The 21,992-nt window shown below is 36.7% G+C and overlaps 1 protein-coding gene across 4 annotated transcripts in view; it reads right to left on the reverse strand.

Annotated features, from left to right (window-relative positions):
- The window catches only part of Sec24AB (Protein transport protein Sec24AB), a 139,397-nt gene extending 128,483 nt beyond the window's left edge, over positions 1 to 10,914 (reverse strand). For 3 of the 4 annotated variants that reach the window (XM_089239646.1, XM_089239649.1, XM_089239648.1), the window contains exon 1: positions 10,802 to 10,914. The gene's annotated coding sequence lies outside the window, so the exon portion shown is untranslated. Of the gene's footprint in view, positions 1 to 8,326; positions 8,422 to 10,801 lie in introns of those variants that run through there. The other variant, XM_089239647.1, reaches the window with a different exon arrangement.
- Between the last annotated feature and the right edge of the window lie 11,078 nt (positions 10,915 to 21,992).

Here is a 21,992-nt window from a genome sequence, read left to right on the forward strand (position 1 = left end):
CAAATGCAAGGAAATCATGTGACTCCGTGAAAACAAAGTTCGTGTCTGGCAATGTGCCCATAGAAATGTACAGTTCGTCTATAAATATTAGGTTTTAAAGATTAAAAAAAGGATAGAGAACTCATCTAAAGATGAAAAAAGATTAAATTATTTATTTCATTAATACTGGAATCATTTCTTTTCATCAATGCTGGAATAATTTCTTTCATTAATGATGAGAAATTTCTCTCATGAATTCTTGAATTTTCCTTCATTAATTTTCTGGAATTATTTCCTGCATTAATTTTCTGGAATTATTTCCTTCATTAATTTTCTGGAATTATTTCCTTCATTAATAATTTCTTTCATCAATTCTGGATTTGTTTCTTTCATTAACTGTTTAAAGGCTGAACTATGAACAAAGTCACTTATTGTTTTGAAATTTGGAATTCGAGGTCCTTTTGCATGCCTATAATCAACAGTCATAGATCAACTTCGAAATTTGAAGAAAAAAATTTTTTCTTTGTTTTTCACGATGTTCCATAAATGGAACATTGGCACTTAGGGAGAGGTGAAAGCGGAAAGTGGTATCACTTATATTCTCACGATTATTTATTTCTGGAGTCAGTTATCACATGACATTTTTTACTTTCTACTACAAATTCAAATTCATAACACATACTGGCTTTTTTAACATAAAAATGAATGCAGAAAATTCAAAAATTTTTTTAATGTCAGTGATAAAAGAAAGAAAACATACATATTTGATGGACCCATTTGTCACATAGGTACCATGTTATACACATTTTTGGCAAACCGCATACCGTCCTTGCGTCGCAGACACAATATAATGGTCATCAAATGACCCGACATCGTTTTTTTTCAGTTGACAACATGAACCTGGATAAATAATTAACCCCTCCTTCGTTCGTAGAATGTTCATTGTCACTTCTCTTAGGAATTTCAAATGTGAAATACGATCTGCTTCTCGCAACTCTGAATGAACTATCAAACATGCTATACCTAATGGTCATATGGCAAATATTTTCCAATGGAATCCAGAACCGAGGTTTCAATCGGATTTTAAAAAGAATTTTTTATCCCATGCAATCATTTTTTTTTCGGATTGCTCAAAACTGTTTTGACTTTTCTTGAAACTTGAGCATTACACTTACATTTTGCTCCTTTTTTTCTGCCCTACATCTTTTGAAGAACACGTTTAAGAGTTTTCTAACACCCCATCCTCGTTGTTGAAAAATTACCTAGCATTTCACATACATCAGTTGGAACTGTTGGTACTAGATCATTTTCAACAATATCTTCATCCATGATGTTCATTTTCACTAGCACGTAATTGGCATATACCTACATTCTCTAATTCGGAATCTGAAAGAGTTTCTAAATATCCTACAGCTTCTTCTAATATGAGATCTTTCTGATATGGTTACATTCAGCTGAACACAAGGCTATCTAGGATTTTCAAACTCTGTTTGATTAGTCTGAAGTTCGCAAAAACATACATTTCTAAGAATGCAAGAATAAAAAAATACTCGCCCAATATAAACAATCCACCCCAGAGAGCACATTCCTCCGTGTCATATTACCCAGAATTAGCCCCTATACACATGTCGAATAACAACCTGAGGTTTGAACTTGAAAATGCACTGCATTACACATTGGATATCCCTAGAATCCTGCTCTTTTGAAAGGCCAATGTTCCATAAATGGAACATGCATTTTTAAACGCGCGTAGCTCTTTAACGTTTAACAGTACAAAGAAACTAATGGATTTACTTTGATTGACATATTAAGTGGTATATATATATATAGACACAAAATAATTTTCAATGTACGTCGAAATTTAAATTTTAGCAAATTTTAATCAAAATGGAGAAAAAATGCCCTGAAAATGTCAAATTTCAGAATTCTGCCAAAAATGTTTATATCAACCTAAAGTTTCCGAATTTATTTCAAAAAATACTTTGAACTCTCCTCTATATACGATAAAAAACCGGAAATGTTTGAATGAATTTTTATCTGATATTTCTGTAAATAAAAACTATGGTCCATTTATGGAACATTGGCCTTTAAACAGTTAATGGTGAAATTATTTCTTTCATTGATTCTGAAATTATATCTCATTAATTTTGGAATTCTCTTTCCTTCACTCTAGAATTCTTTCATTTATTCTAGAATGTTTTCTTTATTTATATTATTTCTTTCCCCCGGATATGCACTTATCTTCCTCGTTGACTAAATCAGAGAAGTAATAATTACTTTGATAATTACTCCAAATTAGAGAAGTTGGCTAAATTACTAAAGTTATCTAAAGCTTTTTTTTTTCCCTCAGAGGTTTGATTAGTACTTAGAAAATTTATTTATGGAAAAACAATTTTTTTTAATATTTCTTGAGGGGTATAGATATATGCACGAAAATTGAAATTTTTTTCCATGAAAACATGGCACACACACCTCATAAAATTTCATTATTAATGGATGAAATATGAAATTTTCCCATGGGTGTTATACAGAGGCCTTCATGATTTTTTTCCTTCTAACCGGGCTTGCTCTAACCAGCATGAGAGAACCGTGATATAACAAATGAGATCTGACCTCGTGAAACTGCAGGAAGAAAGGATTCATGCTGATGAGTTGAAGTCTTGCATGCGCTCTTCAAGTAATTCACTGAAATTTTTATTCACCATGTAAAAACTCTGTTGTCAAATAGTTTTTCATCGAATCGGTACGTAATATTTTTATGTTATTGTCATTTTTTCAAATTGTTTATTTGTATGAAAGAATTAAACTTAGCTATCAAATATACCCTTTACATGTATGAAATAGCTCAATCTTAAGAAAAATAAAGATTCGTTTATTGCACTCGAAATCTAATGAAATTAATAAAATGCTTTCTATTTCAAAATTCAATTACTTAAAATAGTCCTTGATCTAAAAATTTTTCAATCAAAAAAAAAATATATATATATACGGAAGAGAAGATGACTGCCTAATAATACTCAAAAAATCATCAACGAATAAGACACATACCAGGAAATACTAAAAAATTCATTTTAGGTATTTTTTATTATTTCCTGGTATTTGCCTTATTCGCTGAAGATTTTTTGAGTATGCATATATGTGTGTGTATATACTGTATGTAAGCCTGCCTGCGCTAGATATAAATTCTTTGAGCAAACTTATAATTCATCAATATCAGTAAAAATAATTGTGAATCCATTTTGCAAGGAATCAAGAATTTAAGGTGTACTTGTGAAGTAATTGTCAACTACTAATAAAATTCTCCTAGTAATATTTTATTAATCAGGAAATAAAATTTGTTTTAATACAAATTACAAATATTATTTTATTTAACCTTGTGTATTTATCATAGCAAAAGTTGCCTTATTTTCCTTCTCAATTGGCAAACCGCATGTTTCATTTTTGAGGATGTTTTTCTATAATCATTACAATAATTTATTCGTTTAGGCTGGAGCCCCAGAATTTTTACAGATAATTGCATTACAAATAAGTAGGCCTACCTAGTTTCAAGGCAACATTGAAAGAGAAAAACAAAAAGGTTTTTGTTTAACGTTATCATTTTGAGGATGTTTTCTAATCATTACAAATAGTTCTGTTTTTAAAACGTGGCCTTATTTGTGTTTGTCAAACATATTTAAAAAGTTTGTCATTTTTCAGAAATGGGATGCACTTCTGGGTTCCTAGATGCACTTCAAACTACAATTCACGAGACCAATACGGGAGTTTTCCCTTCTGATCCTGAGAGGAAGTTACGGACAAGAACATTGAAACAAGCTGATTTTGCCCCCAGCAGTTTTATGCATAAAGCATTTTGAACGTTTCATTGTTCATAACAACAGAGTGATATGTAGTGATGGAACAGAGTTGGTAGTTCCAAGAAAAAAGTTACACTAACATCAGAAACATATGCTGTGGTGGTCGAGTGGTTATAGTGACGGACTCGTGATGCGAGGATCCGGGTTCGAACCCCACAGTGGTGGTCGGCTGAAGTTGGTTTTCTGTGGTTCCCAACTTCAAGGCGCAAATGCGAGCCGATCTCCCTGTTAAAAAGTCTCGCCACAGAGAGCAACAGTCCTACAACGATAAATCATTCAATCATAACACTTCACTCATAGTTAGAAAAAAAACTGGTGGCAGATGGCAGCACTACACATAACAAACTTTACGTCAGGTTGCACTACACGTACACGCACATTCCCGCATGTACCGATTCGTTGGGGGAGTGCATTTGGGGTGTAGCAGTAGTAGGTAGGGCCTCCAAAAAATGGCTCGGGGATCCATGATGTTCTTAAGTCAGCCACCTCATTGGGCAATTTGCCTGTTGTGGCGTTATATTTGTATTTATATATACTACGAAATTTTGAAAACGTCCTTAGCTATTTTTCTAAGCCTCTTCTTCCTTAGCGAAAGGATCCAAGTGAGTGAACTGTGAACGAGCCAGAGAAAGAGAGGAGCAGGCGTTCAAACTGTGGTGTTGAAATGATATCATACAGACATTTGAAGATCTCACTTCACAATGTGTATAAGCTGCAACCAGACTGGATGCAAGTAATCTGTGACGAGTTTGTGTTGTTCTTCAAACTCAAAGAAAAAGATTGTCCACAATTTATTGAGAGTTTTAAAATATATAAAAATTTATAAGTTGTGTAAAGTATTTATGGTGAAGTACATGTGAATATGAGTTCATTTCATTGGCTGTTGGGAACAAATCATATATGTGATAAATGGACTAAATTCGAAAACAAAGTAAGTATTTTGAATTCTTATAATGAAAAAAATGTAACATTTGAGCAAAAGTTGCCCTTTTTGGTTGAATATTTAAATTGTAGTGAGAATTCAGATCAGTGTAATGACGAAGACATGCATATCAAGTAACAATTTATCCAGCAATAACTTGCACTTTTATGTAAGGAAAAAGTTAGATATTCTAATTTAATTTTGTGGGCATTCAAAATTTGTTTTAGCTATCCTTCTGCATATAGACTATCTTAATTCAAAACAAGTGTTGAAATTGCTAAATCCATCTTATTTAACCCATTAAAGACGACTTTGATTTTTTTAAAGTAAAAAAATACTGAGTGGAACTACTTCCACCATTTATAAAAAAAAAAATTAAAATGTCGAATGACAAATTTTCTTACCAGCCAGTGTCGGTGGGTTAAGGAAGTTAACTCACATGTCAATGAAAGCTCTGATGTATTTAAAAAACATAGCTGATACTTCAAATGAACATGAAAAAATTGTCAATGTAATGAATGATTTGATAATAATTGGGAGATTTTGCATTGAAAGACCTCAATTGTTCAGAACCTGCTAACTATACAAAAAGCTTAGACCCAGCAGAATTTTTCTACAATGTTTTAACACTTATGATAATGTTTAAATTTCAGAAAATACAATGTCCGTTCTAATTTTTATCGCTGTTTACATAGCCTTCAAAGTGTTGCATAATTTGAAATGTAAACAATGTATATCTATTTTAATTAAAGGGAAAACTCTCTCTGAAATTGCAATGTCCGGATGATGTTTTTAAATATTTATTGTTGACCGACAGAGACCACCTTAAATGGCCTCAGAAAATTACTGGTACATGTTATAACATTTTTCCAATTGTTTCAAAAACTTATTGGTAAAAATTATGAAAATGCATTTTTGAATTTTTTTGACAAAAAAAAGAAATATAAGGGATCAATTTTGTTACACAATGCAGTTGTGGTAGTACTCTTTATAGTGGTATTCAAAAGTGTTTGCATGTAATTACAAATATTATGATTCAACTACACAAAAGTCAAAAATGACAGCAGACAAGCTAACAAACAGAACAAAAAAAAAATTATCTATACTTGCCAATTCATGAAATTTGTTATTTGTCATACAATGACCATATTCAGAATATTCTTTAATACTGATAATCCTGGTTGACCGAAAATTGTTTATTGAATATGCTAAATTTTTTTTTTTAATGAATTTTGACCGTTCTCAGGGCAATGTCGTAACTCTGAAGATTATACAGTGATGTAATTTTTGTAAATGAATTCTTTTATGCCTGTATTTTTTGTTAAATTTTTTTCCCCTTTATTTTGTATTAAAAATTTATTTTGAATGTAGCATTTATATCAATCTTTGAATTACAGATTAATTATTATTTGGAACTAACTTTAGTAAACATTGGTTGAAATGGTCTGAAATTGAACATCAAATTTAATTCGTGGCACAATTTAAAAAAATTAAAAAATTCTAAAAATTAAATGGACATCTTGATAGAGGTGGAAATTTGCAAATATTAAATATTTGGTTAGACTTTTTTTTTAATAAAGGTTTTTACAGGTGTTAAAAATTACGATTCAAACATTTTTCTTGATATTTTCCCTTTCCAAACACAGTGAAGTGAAAGGACCGTCAGATCCCTTGGGTGACGTCACAAACCCTTAGAGCAGGCGCGGTAAGAGGGAAAAACGAACATCACAAAGGACCCATTTATACACCGCTGCAAACTATACTGGTTTTTTTCTCTGAAACTAGCGAAATTTGAATTTGTGCATTATAAGTAGTAAAATATTTTTTTTTTGCTTATAATTCTTATTCAAGATTCACATAGATGAAAGAGAAAAAAAGAAATGACTCACTTCAAGATGATGAAAAAATCTTATAACTTGAAAATTAATACTTTATGACAAAAATAAAATAGAAAATTTCACTAGGATTACCAGATTTTCATCACCATCAAACTCACATTGAGCTTTTTGGCCCCTCCTGAAAGGAGGTTTGCGTAGGCTATCTTGTCAAAAAATCTCAATTCTTGGTGAAGAATTTTTAATGCATTGATTTGTGATTACAAACCTTCCAGCTTGAAAGATTCATTGGCAGACAACTCCAAAGCAGAGCTGTCACAAAATATCCCCTCAAAAGTGATACCTCCCCTTCCCACCCACACGTTTACAAATTTAAAGTGTCAACAGTAACAAAATTAATCTCCCACCCCCCACTAGAAAGACAAAAACAGGACACTATAATCGCTTTCGATTCCTGTCTTTTGACTCCACTAACATAGCTGTAAACATAGTAAAGCATAGTAGCTGTAAACATAGCTTCCTATAGTTTTGTTCTAAAATGACGGTTATCAACCTTCCCCCATTCATGAAGGAAAGACAACTTACATTGTTGACTTTGACATAGCTCTCAATGTGATCGATAACTGAAAAAAAAGTTCGGTACACAGTCCTATAAAGTTGAGCTGATTGTAACTTTTTTTTAACTGCTCTGCATCTTTCTAATGGAAATAAAAGACCACCCTATCTGCTCTTCAAAAATACTGCATTTCTTTCAGATGTTCTAGTTCCACCTTAGTTTCCAAACCTTTTCGGTTGCCCTTAGAGCAGGACAGAAGTCCAAGATAGTCTAAAATAAAGATTGGGTTACGCATGAAAAAGGGCCAGATTGTAAGAAAGGGGGAAAGAAAGATGTCAACTCTCTTTATAATAAAATAATGAGAGGGGACAAACGAATAAATATTACTTTTTTTTTTCTTTTTTACAAAGAAAACACAATTCCACGAACACCAATCACTTTTGACTTCCGGCGTCCCTGCCTTATGTGTACGAAAGATGAAAATGTTTTGCCTTGAATCACAACATAAGCCTACCTAACAGCTACAATGCAGTTTGATTAATTTCAAGATGATTATTCGAATTCCAAAACAAAATGTATTACATGGGAGAATACAAATGTTTTAATAAAGTGTCATCCAATTGAATTTATAAATCTATTTGGTGAGAGAAGTATCGTGTCTCCCCCCCCCCCCCCCACAGTATCTTACTAAGGCACAAAATAATGCAACAGAGCATAGTTTGGGAACATCCATATTAGTGAAATAGAGTAGAGCCGGACATGGAATGAGCTATGATTTTACTCAACTTTTCAACTTTCTGTATCGCCAAGTGACTACAAGAAAATTATCCCTCTACCAGGGCTTATTTGACTGATGGTGAACATATTGTGTTAAAAACTATGATTTCTGGGAAAATAAGGAGTTTATACAGCAATGGAATTGAGCAGCAATACAATAATTTAGGATTTCAACTGCTTGAAGAGTCAGCTTTTTTCCTCCTCGTTTTTGAAATACGAAATGCTATGTAAAAAAACGTCTTGGAGCATCAACTGCTGCAAGATCAATAATCAATTTCATAACTGTGTTCATTTGCTATTAGAACAAACTGATCTAAAAGACGATTATAATCCAGATATAGCAAGAATTTTCAAAAAATTTTAACCTAACAAAACAAAGCAAAACAAAATGAAATTGGCTTACAATGAGATGTATGTTATAACAATTTCCCCAATAATTGCGAACTCACTATAACGGACTCTTACTGTAATTATAGATGCAGTATTTGCAGGTATCACAAGGAAAGTTACCTGTTGTTGTAAAAAAATTCTAAAAATTTTCATTCAGCTCATAAATTCAAAAATCTATATTAATTTACTTTTTTTTAATATACACTATCTTGAATTTATACAGTGCACAGCAAAGTTACAGTTAGACACTTAATGGAATTTGTTAAATTAAAAAGAAACTGAATTATATAATAATAATAATAAAAATTATTGGATATTCTGTCGAAAAATATTTTCAAACATTTCAATGCCAGAAACAGTGTTGTAATTCGTAATGAAAATGAGTTTTTTTACGAAAAGAGCGAAATTTGAGTTTGCAAAAGTTTAGACAATAAATAATTTTTGCTATTAATCATTGAAGTATGCTAATTCGCTTAGAATGAAATCACTGCTGTTCAGTAATTATGTTCTCTGTGTGATAGCATCAGTTATTTGAAATGCTACGAGCTACGGAGAACAGTTCTAAAGAAGAAAGCTGAAAATGGAAGTTGAAATCAGAGGGAAATGTTATCTAACTGTAATTTCCGAAACAATGTTCTAAAATGTCTATCTACTGAGTATTATCTGAATGTGCTATCTATAGAGCCAAACACCAATCAAGAAGGCCAGATGTTACAGGTAAAAGAAATGAGAAGAATGCTAAGACAGGCAAACGTGTAAAGAATGACTGCACTGCAAATTAAAAGCCCAGACTCGACTTTCAGTGTCAAAGGATGTGATTCATAGGTGTTATATGAGAAGCAAGTACAACAGTATTTTAAAAATAAATTGCGAAAAAACCAGCTTTGAAACCAGAGTAAAAAATACAAAGATCACAAAGGGCTCACAAATGCATGACATATGGACCAAAATTGTATACAGTAAGTTTCAGTGATTAGAAAAAGTGAAACTTGGACGGTCCAGATGAATTAGAGCATTATTTCAAGGGTCTGTCCAGCCAAAATTTAGGTCTGTTTTCCAGACCATTTACGAAATTCTGGACCTGAAAATTAACTAGATTACTTTGCTTCCCACAAAATTACTTATTTTTCATAAAATTAATGATCCTTTTCACAAAAACAGGAACCCACAAAGAAAAGTCTGGACAGATCCCTGTATTTACATAAGGAATCAGATTAATTTTAATCACAGACAGGGTGGTGGTTCACTGATGGTTTCAGCTGCATTCTGTTGTAATGAGCAAGTATCAATAGTCTTTCTTAAAGGTTGCCAAAATGCTCGGCATTAAGGCGGGTTAAGTGATTTAGTAATTAACTAAATTTTAAGTTGGTGAGTTCCTAAAACAGTGCCCACACATTGAGAATGGTGGATTTAGTAAACGACAATTGAATGATTTTCATGAGGTCGACTGGCGCATAGGTCTACTTAACTGAAAAAATATAATCTGGTTTGTTTACTAAGCAACTAAATCACAAAGCCTGTCTCCAGTGAGAGTTTTGGTAAGACAATACAGGCAGGTCGTAATAGTAAGCAGATCATACACATGACGAAAGTCATTCAAGGCCAAGTGCAAAATATCATGTTCTCAATTGGCCAGTATGTAGCAGTGATCTCAAACCTATTTAGAATTTTTGAGGTATTTTGTCAACAAGTTGATACGAATAATCAATAAGTATTCATCTATAAAAGATCCGAAAGCTTCCATAGGAAGTTATTGGTATTATTACAAACTGCAGAAGATGCAAAATGTAATTTCTTTGATAGAAACCTGCATTTAAGATCTTATTAAAGTAGAGGGACATTCAAACACTTTTTAAATAATTTTTATTGTATTGAAAATACAACTTTGAATAAACTTTTATTCAACTGTTTATATAAATTGTCATTATGCTGTCCATAAAGTGTACAGCCTAATTTTATTATCTTGCAAATTAAGTTCACCCCAACAAGTGGTAACTGATTTGTGATGTTGCAGTAAATATTTCTCAGATAGGCTACTGTGTGATCTCAACTAGTGTCTAAATTTGCTGTGCATTGTACAATTTTTTTTTTTTCATCAAAAATTCAGCAAATTTTTTTCCCATTTTATATATTTTCAAGGTATGGTTTGAAGGACATCATAAGCAGGATACGCATTCCATTAGATAAAACTGTAATAGCAGCCTTGATCCTTATTTCATACAGGATATCGATAGGAAAAAAACAGTATTTATCGTACTCAAATGGAAAAGGAATTAGCTATTCCTACAGATTGATTCCCACCGAAAAAAACTCAACAGAATGCATCTTCAATATCACACCTATACAAAACAGGCAGTCCCACCAATAAGTAAAAATATTTCCTCAATGGTCTCACTTGCATGTTTGAAACGCAAGGTCATCATAAGCTTTAACATTTTAATCGCAACGAAATTATGTTCAGGCGAAGAATTCTAGAAATTTTACTCACGTTAATTTCTACTAATTATCTGTAAAAAACTCCATGCAAATTTTACTCTCTCTGTTGAAACGATATGATGACGTTCAACTTCAGCTGTGTAGTCAACAAAATCAGAAGACCACGAAAAGGAGAAAAACCACGCGCACGCTCAGTGACATTGTGTGACGTGGCTATGATGACTGTTGACATGATGACCATATGTTTCATTCTTTACGGGACATTTTGCTGTCTGTCTTTTCTCATAGTTTTGAATGTTCTGACTTTGTAATTGAACTTTTTTTCCGTATTCTGAGTGAAGTCTACTTGAATTTTTATTCTTTACTGATTTATAAAGATTAAAATACCGTAAAATATAAATATTGTACATGTAAAATGATTTTTATATTTTTCATGTTTGGACTCCGGGAAATTGGAGTCTCAAATGCTGTACGGGAAATCACCGATTGCTGACGAAAACCATGGCAAAATTGTCAATTATATCTAAAATTCAAGATATACTTAGGCTATCATATTTGCTTGAGAAAAATACGTGAAATTGGGCTTCGAAATACGGGAAAATACTGGACATTGCCAATTATTGCCAAAAAATCACGGTAAAAGTAAGCAAAGTTGCCAACTTTTGCTAAAATCACTGAAAAGTCGCCAATCGAGTAAACTGAAGCACCACTCCAAATTGCAGTGATATAAACAAAAAAAATGGCAAATACGTGAAATAAATGTATTCTTATTTGTAGTCGTAATTATCTTAATGTAATTTCTGAGTTGGGAAGATAGTTTTAATCGTTGATTTGAAAAGTAAAAGTCAAGTTGGCTTTGTTGAAAATACGTGATAAACCGGGACATTTTTGAAAAAATTCGGGACAGTCAGAAAAACAGGAAAAAAAACAGGGACTATCCCGACAAATACGGGACATGTGATCACCCTAGATATACACAGTAGTAGCAATGAAACTATGAATACTTAGCTCCTTCTCGTGTTCTTTCTTTCATCCATAAGTAGCAGCGCTCTCCTCCAGAATGCGAGCCAGGCGGCGTAGGTTCAAAAACGGAAGACAACACAATAAAGTTGAATCAATGCCACACTAGAAATAAGTGTGGTGTTGGTTGAATTGAGTCGGCTGTGTCAAGTTCCCGTACAGGCCGATGGGAATTTTTCTTTCTGAAAAATCAGCAACGTAACAGCCAGTTTCCTGTACAGTGGTACCTCGGCTAACGAAGATAATTCATTCTGATATTATGTTCTTTAGCGGCAGGGCCGGCGCCAGGCATGAGGTAACGAAACGACCACCTAGGGCGGCATGTTTACAAGGGCGGCAATTTTTATAACAAATTTGTTATGACGGTGTTCTCGCACAGATTTTCACACATCGAAATCATTTTACAGGAAAACGTTTCGGTTCAGGAATGTTTTGACTACCAGTCTTTGTATACGGTATATATATATATACGTAGATATAGTATACCTATATCTGTTCTAAAAAATGCTATCGCTTCTCGGCCTAGACAAAAATTCAATAAAATTTCAATTTAATTTATGAGAACATAAAAGATTAGAATGGCATGCAAATGCCAGAAAAATATTGATTCGTCAAATGGATGTAAAAGGATTGAGGCACCAGATGGAATATATGTATGCATACATATATACATATATGGTATATATATGTATACACTGCTGGCCACCGTAAATGCAACACCCTGAAGGAATCATGCAAATAATATGAAATTTACAACATGCATTAGTGGAGGTGAGATATACAAATGATTAGAATTTCAGCGCAGACGCACATCACGCGTGCCTGTGGCGCCACTTCAAAGCGCTATTTAAGGCTTGGAGATTTCGACGATTTGAAGTACGGCAATTGTGTTTTTCTTGTGGTTTTTTCAAAAAAATGATCAATTATGCCTCGTAGAAAACAGCGATCATCTTTTGATCAAGTATCCGAGTTCGACAGAGGAAGGATAGTGGCCTACCGAGATTGTGGATTATCTTTCAGGGAAATCGGTAGTAGTGTTGGACGAAACCAAACAACTGTAACGCGGATGTGTGATCGTTGGATGCAGGAGGGTACGATGGACCGACGTGTTCGATCGCATCCACCTCAGTGCACCACTTCACGTGATGACAGGCGTATTGTGCGTATGGCAGTGACGGATCGCTCAGCCACATCACGAACCATAGCACAGCACATTCAGTCTGTACCGCATCATCCAGTGTCTGCGCTTACCATTCGACGCCGTTTACAGCAGAGAGTGGTCTGTCCGCAAGACGTCCATTGCTTCGTCTACCCTTGACGCAGAACCACAGACGTCTCCGCCGCCAATGGTGCGATGAAAGAAGGATGTGGACGGCACAATGGAATGAAATTGTCTTTACTGACGAGTCACGCTTCTGTCTGCAACACCACGATGGTCGGATTCGAGTCTGGAGACACCGTGGAGAGAGGATGCTGAACAGCTGCGTTATGCACCGCCACACTGGTCCTGCACCGGGTATTATGGTATGGGGCGGTATTGGATATCACTCTCGCACTCCTCTAGTACGCATTGCCGGTACTTTAAAAATCCAGCGCTACATCTCCGAGGTGTTGGAGCCAGTTGTCCTTCCTTACCTTCAGGGCTTGCCTACAGCCATATTTCAACAGGATAATGCGCGACCACACGTGGCACGCATTGTCCAAAGGTTCTTCGTCAATCGCCAGATTGAATTGCTTCCCTGGCCAGCTCGCTCTCCGGATCTTTCGCCGATAGAAAACATGTGGTCCATGGTTGCTCAACGATTGACCCAGATTACATCCCCAGCTGCCACACCAGATCAACTTTGGCAACGCGTGGAAGCTGCTTGGTCTGCTGTACCCCAAGAACACATCCAAAGTCTCTTTGAATCAATGCCGAGGCGTGTGGCAGCGGTGATCCCCAACAATGGCAGCTACTCTGGCTACTGATTTTGGCAGGAACCACACTTCACAGAAGTCTATAAATTTAATCATTTGATGCTTGGTCAACATGTTATCTACAAAATAAATATTGTTGCGATATCTCTTGTCTTTCTTGGTGTTGCAATTTGGGTGGCCAGCAGTGTAGTTTAGTTTAGTTTAGAACCGAGCACGCCCAGGCTCTGTCACTTTTGCGATATAAACTCATTGATCGTGAGATCGTGGGCGTGCCGGAGAAAACTCAACCGGCAAGCCAGCCGGGAAAGCACACCCGGTTCGGACCAACACCCCGCCAACCCCCAAGCAGCACAACCACACCCTCAAAACCCAAGCTCCCAATTCCCTGGCACATCACCGCTCGACAAATTCAGGACAGTGCCGCGAGTGCGATTCCCAATCCGTCCCGACACCCGCGACAAGGCTCCGCTGGCGCGGTCCACAGCGCCCCAACACGCCCCGCGAAGGGAGACCCCAACCACCCCTAACATCCTCGCCCCCAAGAACTTCTATTGTGGATATGAGAGAACAATTTGTTACAAGACGGGAACATCGCTTCTCATCAAGGAAAACATGGAACGCCTCGTGATAAGGGCCTCAATCGGCGCGTTATTCTTGACTACGTATGAAGTCATTTGATCTGTCGACATTCAATCTTGTTCTCCTTGTTATTTCCTGCACACCTGAATGGTCTGGTCTCTTGTCGTTCTTTTCACTTGAGGAGCCACATGCGGGTGCGACAGTCAAAGCTGCAATTTGCCAAAAGTCATGTGCAGAAAAATGCACGTGTGCCACATCACAAAATACTACAGATATATTAAAAAAAACACCATGTGCAGACAGTACAAACAATCCAAAATCGTGCGATGTTTATACATGTATGACATATAAATTCAAAAGTTGGTACCACAGCACCAAATGGGGGGCGCAATTTACATGGGGCGCCGGTGGGCCAATCTGCCTCTTTTCCAATGTGGCCGGCTAAGCATTCTGGCCTTCTTTTGCCTGAGAAGTTACATCCGGTTGCGACAGTCAACGTAACAATTTATTATGGGTAGTGTGCAGAGAAATGTACATGTGCCTATGCACACGCAGCATATCAAAATCAGTTTCATTCAAAAAATTTTGAATTTCGGCAGACGCGGTTTTCTAAATATTTTTTACAGCAAATGAACGATTATCATTCGACATTTAAATGGCTGAGGCAACATAAAATGACTGAGGATCTGCGGTTTTGTTTCACTTATAACTCTAGATTGGACAAAATTTTTAACGATTTTTTTTATGAATGTTACGCTACCAAACCTATACTTGGTATGCTTTAGCATGTAATCAAGAGAAACATTTTTATTCAATGTGTTTTTTTTTTTTTTTCATCTTAGAAACACCCAAACAGAGAAACGGGGCGCGAAGAAAATATTTCGAGGGATGGGGCCTGGGTTTCTGCATTTTATTGGGCATCCATGAATTGGTGAGGAGGAAAGTTCTCGGCTCCATTACAATTTCTTTGGGGAGCACAAACACCCTCAGCCCTAACATTCCTCCTTCTATGCTTAATCTAGTGTACGTAGTATTAACTTCAATCGATACGAATACACGTTTTGCATAACAAATTTTCACTATTAAAAATTAAAAATTTCTCATTAAAAATTAAAAATTTCTCATTAAAAATTAAAAATTTCTCATTAAAAATTAAAAATTTCTCATTAAAAATTAAAAATTTCTCATTAAAAATTAAAAATTTCTCATTAAAAATTAAAAATTTCTCATTAAAAATTAAAAATTTCTCATTAAAAATTAAAAATTTCTCATTAAAAATGTGACATTACATTTTGAGTATTTTTACGGAAAAAAAGAGGACAGTCAAATTACACTAAGAGGGAAGGGGGAATGACCTATTCTGTAAAAACGGGGCCGCATGGTCTACATGTGAAAATCTGAAGACAAGAATGGTACGTGCATCGAAAATACACCAAATTATGCCACAGCTGGGAAAAAAAGTTAGCCACCCCTCCCCTGAACTAAATAATCACATGACCTCCGTCCCCTAGGGGCCATGATCTACATTTTGGGAACCACTGTAATGAAGATCAAGAAAGAGAAGCTTAAACTTTAGACCTTGAGTGGTGCGAGCCGGGGTTCCACTGCGTAATAATAACTCAGCAAACCTCCTTCGTTAAATAACTCTGCCGATTGCAAGAGCAGTAGTGCGTTTAAGCCATGATTATTAAATAAGAGCATAAAGTGTGGCGAAACCTTATGTGTGCCTACATTGGCGTACGCAAAGGGGGAGAACTCCCCCAGAAAGAAAAAAAAATTCTGAAACTCCCCCCCCCCCCACCCTCGAGAAAATTCTGCGTACGTCCATGTGTACCTAGTACCATCTGATGACAATTGGAAACTGATATGGTTTGGGAAAAATCGTAATGTTTTTGAAGCGGGCTTAGACCATTCCCCTCCCATAAAATATTTTTCGATTCGAATTAAAATGTACCTCCACCATGATGAGAATACAATGAAAAAAGTTATAATATACTATGCATATAATATACATCAACCTACTTATTGTCACAATATGTTACAAATTTATTTAATTAATTATTTGGATTTTAACACCCGTAGTCATTCCCAGGTGTCCCTGCTTCTGGGAACCGAAAAGAAAGCATAAGAGATATGTTCATCTATTCAAAGAGGGATCTCATTAAGACCAGTATCTAGCATTAAATAATTCTAGAATTTTTTACATGTGCAAAGTACGATTTAGAGGAGAGAAAAAAAAAATTATGTACAAGAAAATTTTATTTTCATTAAATTACAGTGCGGGGAAGGACTAGTCTAGGCATATGAAGAAAGTTCTTCGGCAGTGGGAATATGAGTTTTTCTCTACTGTCATAGGGAGCCACATTTCCGCCAGGTGATCGAACTCGGAGTTAGAACGTTTCTCGAAAAATTTCTTGGTTAGTTTTTAGCAAAAGATGTTACCACCTCTGTGTCTTTTTGTGTTGTGTCCTTGTTGGGACAAAAACACAGGAGGCCCGTGAAACGCCTTAACGTTTTGTTCTGAAATAGTTCTAATGGAACTAGATTGTATACTAGACAAAGCCAGGTCGGTGCGGCGTATAACAATACTGGTCGCATTATCAGTTTATAAAGGATTAGCTTGTTGTGAATGGAGAGCCTTGTATGTTTGTGACATATCTTACTAAGCATGATCGAGGCTATTGTCGCCTTGCGTCACTGAGCTATAAGTAAACAGCTTTCCTTATAGCTCAGTGCCTTGCATACGACCTCAACTGTTTGTTTGGCGAACCTTAGCCACTTGTCAATTATAACGCCAAGGTGCTTAGGGAAGATGGGCGTTCCCTGAACTGTGATGTGTGCATTAACGGGAAGGTCTCTTTTATTCGTGACCCACATGAAAACTGTTTTGCGGCATTTAATTGAACACGGCTTCGTAGACACCACTGTTCAACCTGTCCCACAAGTTCCTGTAAATTAGATGAAGCCTTCTATGGAGATTTTTCAACCACACGGAAGGCACTGTGATCAGCATAAAGCGCTGTGAGTCCCCCACGGAAAATCGTTCGTGTGGAATATGTGGAGTATTGGGCCTAGGACACTTCCTTGAGCGACTGATGAACGAATGGGCCATGAATTAGAGGTTGCGTTATTAATCTGTACTCGAAATGCCCGCGAGAAGAGATAATGTCTCACAAATTTATTTATACTATATGGCATATTCATACGAATTAGTTTGAGCAATAGCCTTTCGTGTAAAACTTTATCGAAAGATTTCTGGAAGTCAAAATAGGCTATTGCTGCGGTGTCTCTGAAATTAAAAGCTTTCTCTATAGACACTCTATGAATCTAAGTTGTGTCGTTGTAGAATGTTGACTACGGAAGCTGTGTTGTTCAGGCCCTATGATTTTGTGTTCTTCAGTGTATTTATTGATGCGGGCCACTACTATTCTTTCGAAAAGTTTACCAAGGGCTATTAAAAGTGATATGGGGCGCTAGTTTTGAGTCTGGTGGTTGTTCTGTCCAGCTTTTGGGATCACTCGATCATTGCAAGTTTCCAAATATTAGGAAAATAATTAACTTGTAGAAGTTTGTCGAAAATTTTGATTATATATTCAAGAACATTGTTCGAGAGATTTTTGAGTGTTTTTGTAATAGTATCTGGGCCGGGTGCCTTTTTCTTCTTGAGGTGCTTAATAATTTTTTTTGCACTTCATCGTTACTTGTTGGGTAAAGGGCCGTGGGACATCCGGGAACAATATCTCTGAAATAGATTTCGACCTCTCTTTCGGTGGCAAAAATATGCTGTTGTGAGGTGTTGGTACACGGGGTGAACTGGCGTTCATACGTGTCAGTAAAAATCTCAGCTTTGTCCGAGTCATTATATGCTGGGCCATTAGAAACCACTGATAGAAGGTATTCTTGAGTGAGCTGGCTTACATATTTTGTGAAGGGTCCCGTCTGAGCAGTTGGCCTCTTGAAGGAAGTTCACATACCTCTCATTCATGTATGCTTTAATTTCTCGAGATGATGTTCTTTTTAATTCTCGATATTTGTTATGAAAATATGGGTTTAGTCTTCTCTGGCGTTTACGACGAAATTTAGTTTTTCGCTTGATCATGTTTTTAATCCACTGAGGGATACTGAGAGCATTGTTCGTTGTAACTGTACGTGACGAATCTGAAGCAGTCTCATTAGATTTAATTTCCGCTCTCTACTCCTTCAAAGACAGAAGTCGGAGTTGGGGATTTCCTATATACACTACAGGTGTTCGTATCAGTGTCTAATACATCCTCTAGCTTAGCAATTAATGCATATTCAATATCATACTTGCCCTCGTTGTTCTCGCAATTTTTTTTAACTTGAAGCTGAGTTCAATCAGCGGGCAGAAATTTTCATTCCCGGGACACGCGTGTCTTAAAGACGATTTATCTCTGCGTGACGGGTCCTAGTAGAGTGGGTATTTAGCAAATTATTAATTTCACAAACGAGTTGACACGCCAGTTCAGCCTCGTTAAGGTATTCATTATCGCTATTCTCCTTAACATCATAATCTGTATAGGTGATGTAGTGGTTCGCTACTGAATCCGAAAGAGCTTTATTGCTCGTGAAGGAGATTCCATGTAGAAAGCACATGGGGAATGTTCTTTTACCAACCACAGCGGAATAAGCACACTACCAACACTTTCTATAGCAGAAAGCCACCGCGAAAAGCATGTAACATCATTTAAGTCATCCATTTCACCTATAGTCATTGCATAAACTGCAAAAAAAAGTTACGATTTCGCATACGTCGGCTTGCTTTATCCAATGGCTTCAGGTGAAATGGACGACTTCAGTGACGCCAAAGCTTCGCGCGGAGGCTTTCTGCTATAGAAGTTTTTGACACTACTCTTCAAAATAATAACAATATTCAGCAGAGAAAATTGACTTGCCTGACACCAGCAGTGCCGTCTTAAGAGCATCATGGGGCCCCTTGGCCAAGTGATTTTTCTGAGGCCCTGACAAATTCTTGAAAAATTCAACCACTTCTCATTTTTCTAAGGCCTATCTTCTCTTGAGGTCCCTGGACAGTGTCCGGGTGGGCTCATGCGTTAAGACGGCACTGGACACCAGGAAGCCTTTAGTCTGGATGTGCAGAGCCCGACATCGTACGGTGCACAAAAAATTAACATTTTGAAGTTTACACGTGAATGCGACAATAACGCGAAAAGTAGGGTTAGAGAGAGAGCTGCCTCAACATCCATTGTGTCTGTTCCTTACGGCAGAGTGAAAGAGAAACTAACTCTCTTTTTCAGATGTCTTCAGGTGCGTATACATTGGCGTGCCGATTTTGCAACGTACGAGCGGTACGACCCCGCAGCGGTTCTAATCCGTTCGTGGGTACATAAACCATCCTTTGTGTTCGTTGAAAAAACCGATTCCAGGTGGGTCCAGTTTTGAAGCAGCCCAAGAATCGTTCACAACACCGTGCAAATTATTGAACAACCAATTGCGATATCTTTCATTGCATGATCCGAGCTAATGTATACGCGCCTTAAAGGAGGTAAAAAAAACTGAATATCGTTTTTTTTACTTCACAGTTTTTGCACAACGTTTTTACTTGAACTTATACAGCGCAGTCTTCTTCCATTCCTTCAAATTCTACTCTTATTGGCCAAAAAATTAGGAACACCCCTCACTCAAACTTCGACTCGTCCTATATAGGAGGTCGTGGTGCAGCACGTGCGCTGACGTAGTAAACCGGATTTGCTAAAAAAAAAGGCTTTCTCTTGGTCAGAAGCACCAGTAAACGTTGCAGTTTGCCTGTTCATGGGGGGAAAAACAAGAGATATGAGTGACTTATAGGTATAAGGGTAGAAATATATTTCCTCTAAGGATAAACCTGTTTTTTTTTCTCATTCCTCCAAAGCCCTACACCTTAGTTTAACCACTTTACAATCAAGGACGTAATATTGCGTCCAAGTGCCAGTGGAATAAAGTCAAACAAGCTCTATCTGTTTACTTTCATCTCTTCTCAGCCCCGTAAGGTTTTATTGTAACCCTACGAAGTTCTTTTTACCTTATTTTTATTTCTATGCAATTATTAGTGACTTTTCCTCACAAATAATGCATCCTACTATTTACGTATAAGAGAACTTTTGGTTGAGTGTGAAAAGAGAAATCTACCTCGTATAACTACACTCTCTTATCTGCACTTATGTATAATAGTTTTCCGAGGATGATGTCACTCTCCGCTATCCATATGAAGGTTTTTAACAACTGGCTGATGCGAAGATGAATTTTCTTTTTCCAAAAATATAATTGCCCTGCGTGGAAACGAACCCACGTCCTTTCACTTTCGGGGTAAACGCCTTAGACCACTAGACTACAGAGGTAACGAATTTGTCGATCTTTCCTTGGAGCTCGTGTGAACTGAACGGTCGCCATCTGGTGGCATTGCCAGTAATTGTGAACTCTGGCTTGAGTTAGGTCCGACCGTTCATGTACGATCCCGTTCAGACACCTTCTCCTAGAGCTTCAGAAGGTGTTGGTTCAGTGCACACGAGTTCCAAGTGAAAGGACGTGGATTCGATTCCCCACGGGGGGGATTTGAATTTTTTCTCTCTTTCCGAAAATATATTTTCGCATCAGCCAGCTGCTAAAAACCTTCGTTTTTTTATACTGTTTTCTTTTTTCATTTGTTTTTTCCCCCTTCAACTTCTGTACCTTTCTCTAACGTGTGGTTAGATTAGAACGCGGTTACACCATATTTTTCACCCATTCGTCTAATAGAGATTATCCGAATTTCTCACCAGTAACTTGTAAGTGAAGGGATTAAGGGCACCACCTAGATGATCTTGACCATTTGTCACCTTTGTTCCGCTTCTGAAGAGACTCCCGTTTTTTGCTTCAGAGTTAACTCTGGTTCACAGTTATCCACGGTTCATAATTGTGCCATATAACTTTTTTCACATTGCAGCTCTAAAATTTGAGCCATTATATTTTCCTTTCGTTTTGTGTTGAAGTCTTAATCCATCTCAGATCTACACAATGGAGTTGAACCTTGTTAATGCCAAAATACAAACTACAAGTTTCCCAGGCATAGGCGGAGATACCGTCAAAAGTGGAGTGAGCAGATCTAAGGCCCCTTTCACATGGAGCGGATGCGGACACGGGTCCGCATACCCTTTCAGACGAGCACTAAAGATGCGGGTGTTTCGCCCGCATCTTAGAAAGAAGATTAGAAGCCATTGGACTTTCGGACCATTGAAGGGGACTAGCCCAAGGACTTCTAGAGGGTCTAATGATACCTTGCGCCATCATGAATTCAAACTCTTGTCGTGCTACTGACATTAATTCGGCAGATAAGCGTCTTGGCTTAGAAAATACTGGGGGCCCTTTTGTTTCAATATGGTGGAATACTGTGGTATTCTTCGCCTTATCAGATAAAAGAGAGGGGCTTATGATTTCTGGATATTTCAGAATTATTTGGTTGAAGTCGGAAGCTTCAAAAAGAAAGGGACGCTGGAGCTAGATGAGCTGACGTCAACGGTTTTACCATATGAAGAGATATTGGTCTCTTTATCGATGAGGCAACTGTTTTTGGCATCAACAAGCAAATTGAAATACTTGAGGAAATCAATGCCTGTGATAGGATATTCGACATCGGCTACCACAAATGGCCAGGTAAATGTACGACGTAAATTTAGGTTGAGAGTAAGCAATTTAGTGCCATATGTAGAGATTTTGGTGCCATTTGCAGCACG

This window comes from Pholcus phalangioides, unplaced genomic scaffold (genome assembly GCF_987345545.1).
Source record: "Pholcus phalangioides strain wild (caught in Gottingen) unplaced genomic scaffold, Ppha-v1.0 ptg000011l_1, whole genome shotgun sequence".
Classification (NCBI taxonomy): domain Eukaryota; kingdom Metazoa; phylum Arthropoda; class Arachnida; order Araneae; family Pholcidae; genus Pholcus; species Pholcus phalangioides.